This window comes from Lonchura striata, chromosome 1, assembly GCF_050655825.1.
Source record: "Lonchura striata isolate lonStrDom1 chromosome 1, ASM5065582v1, whole genome shotgun sequence".
In the NCBI taxonomy this organism is placed as follows: domain Eukaryota; kingdom Metazoa; phylum Chordata; class Aves; order Passeriformes; family Estrildidae; genus Lonchura; species Lonchura striata.
Window position 1 is genome coordinate 34,235,428 of NC_140703.1, and position 3,457 is coordinate 34,238,884.

Consider the following 3,457-nt stretch of genomic DNA (forward strand, 5'->3'; position numbering starts at 1 on the left):
GGAGGCAGTGGTTAGAAAAACGGAAAGCTGTAGGTGCAGCAAGCATCACTCGTGCTTTTTTCTCAATAAATATGTCAGGCAGAGAACCTTCTTCTTCATTCACATTTTATTTACTGCTTTCTAAAATACATATTAATAACAGTTCACAGGAGTTACAAGCAGAGGAATGCAATCAGGTTTTTAAATGTAATAGCCCTACAGGACCTCTATGAAGGTGGCAAGCAATAAAGACCATCTTTTCACACTTTTCAAACACTACTGCTTCAAAAGCATGGCTTTTAGCGGGTTGGGGTCCAAATTCCCATCAGTGGGAAAATCCCGCAAGTAGGAGATGGAGCATGAAAAGACTGAGGGGAATGCCCAGAGGATGAGGAGAAAAGAATATTATTAGATATATTATTAGATACAGCCCTCCCCTATAGCTCATTTTTCTTCTGAATTCACAGGGAAAACATTCCTTGTGTTATTCCCAAGTGAATAACACTGTGAGTTTGATCTGGATATTTATCAGCAATCAGCCCTTCTTGCAGAGACTATCTGTGACTGCCTGTACTAATTAATGTATGAGACTGTTATTGGGAGAGCCTCATGTTAGCACTTCTTGTACCCTGCATGTTTGTGTCCATCAGACACAGGTGCAGAATGGAAGTTAAATGTTTCAAAATACATGGGAATTATGCACAGAGGCACCAAGTTCTACAGGATGGGGTGAAAATAAAACTGCCCAGAGGAGTCTTCTTCATAACTTCTTCATTAGTCTGTGAAGTATCAGAAGTTCCTAGACTTATTTTCCACAGTCCATGGCTGAAGGCAATATTTCTCACTTCCACCAACCTTGTATACAGACTCCACACCAGCCTTTACACCTCACCTTTTATTCCTGGGAATAAATACGATTGACTGCAGATATTTGCTGCCAGTGAACTTGATCAGCCATTTATACTCAACAATCCAGATAAAAAGTTCTAAGTACTGAAGTACAAATGCTTGGTGACTCGAAGTACATGTAAATTGATGCAAAGCTGCCTGCTCCCAAGAAGCTACTAGCCTAAGTCTTGGCATGACCTGTATTTGAAGTGCATAATAGGAGATTAAAACTGGAAAGGACCAGTGAATCATTCTAATCACAGACTCTTGTAGCAAAATCTTTTTCTCCGTTGTTATCTTGCTGGTTTTTTTTTTTCCCCTGAACACATCAAGATACTTTTATTCTCCCCCTTCTAAATCCTGGATTTCTTGTTAGTACGAATTCTTTCAGATCAAACTTTTTGCAACTACTTCTTTTATTTCTTTACCACTGTGCAGAAACAAACACTCCTCCCATCAACTCCTCCCAGCCTTTAACAACTGTATAGACTAAGTCTCTCTTATTATTTATATACAGTTTCAATCTCATCATTGTAACTGTACACGGTTAGATATTTAAGGGCTATCAAGCCTAAAAGCAGATGAAGAACTCCATGAGTGATTCTTTCTGGAGTCCATTAAGATGTTTCATAATAGTCTTTTTGCCACATAAGAAATACCACTGTGCTACACACATGTCCAGATATGAGAATGCCATTAGGCTACAGCTAAAATCTTGTTTATCATCTGCCTTAACTCTGGTATTCTTCTCCTCTAACAATACTGAACACTCTATTCAGTGGTCATTTAGGAAAGAAAAATGAGGCCATTAAAAAAAAAAATTGCAGGGCTTGGCTCATTTTGTACACTAAGGTATTGAGGGAGACAGGCATATGGCAGAATCAGGATCTTGTTATGCACCAAGATGTAGGAGAAAACAGACACAAAACTTTAAGGGAAGAAAATGTCACTATATCCTTTCCAGGAAAGAATATGTTTGTTCTGAGAGTGAATATTCCACTCAGCAGTGAAATAATTTTTAAATGTTACTGCTAATAAATGCTACGTGCTTTTCATGACTAGTGATGGGGTTGTGCTATACTTAGCATGGCTTTGTGCATGTTTGCTTCTCTTTAATTCAGGCAAACTCTTGAGAAGAATCATTATCAGTGCTGTTGACTGGTAAAGAAAAGCAAGTTACACCCCAGGGCTCAGAAAAAGAAGGTAAACAAAAAATAGCTATTCAGATAGAATGCAAACAAATTCTCTGGAGAGAGAATGTTCCCATAAACAGCCATTATATTGTAACTCACAGACTGCAGAATTTGGAAGCAGCTATAAATTGAGCTAAGTGTGGAGTTTGAAATAGCAGCTGCATTTGTAGAACATATGTTTGACTGTAATCAGAAGTGATTCACTTATCGCCCTTTTCCAGTATAAATAGTACCTCATGCTTAAGGACGTTTATTGTGCTTAGCAAGTTTGAGCTACATCAGGTTTTTCTGTTCCCTCCAAAGCATGGCTTCACTCATGTCTTTGCACTGGAATTTTCCATCTATTTATTTTTATAAAAGAGACATATTTTGCATCTCACTCTCTGTTAATAAATGACAGAGATCTGGGGCCAGCTGTACCTTTTACTGACTTAGTTGCATGAGCACAAATGTGTATTTGATTTGTTCATCTTCTGCATAACAGATTGATGGATTAAAGAACTCCAGGTGAATATCTGAGTCCACTTCTCTTATTTTACAAACTCCTCTTATTTGCCTTTCACCAAAAATGATACAACTCTCCCATGGAGTATTTTATTTTGCTGAAACAGAATGGAGCAGTACTGATCCACAGCTCTAAAGGGTGTAGGTCAAGCTTTCCCCCCTCCACCCTTCCAGATGAGATCTAAGCCCACTGCTCTTACCTTTGGATAAACTCAAGGTGACAGGAAACAAATTCCTACTGGTATTATTTTTGTCATGACATACAAAAGCTCCGGTTACAGATAATTTAAAATCTATTCTCCAGGGTGTGGGTTAAAAAGAAATACCATCAACAGTCCCCAAAATCTCTGTTATCATAAATTCAGGAACAGCCTGTTTCAAGTCACAGATTTGATGAAAGAGGGTTCATTTTACAGATCATAATCATGTTACCAGCACAGATCATCCCTGTCAATGTCCAGCTGACTGGCCAGCTCATGCTTTGTAATTCAGGACTGGGATGGAAAAAAAAAAAAGAGTTCTTCCTAATGCAACTAAATATAGAAGAACATGGTGACTCCAAGTGGAATTTGGTCACAAAATCCTGTTTACAATCATCAAAACCCACAAAATTTGCCACATTTAGTGGTTCTGAGGGCTTCAAGCCCAATCAATGCTTTCTGACAACACGGTCCCCCATATATCATGCTGGTTTAGCACCAAGTCAGACAAAGGGCAGTAGTTTGTAACAACTGCAGAATATGCATTCTACCCATGAGCATGCTGATTTGTGTTGTTTATGCAGTCACAATTTGGGGCAGTGGAAATATATTGATCACACTGTTTTTTTACAAGAAAAAAAGCTTCTTTATGCTTGTTCACAGGTCAGCTTAATTTAACAACAGAGTAGTTAC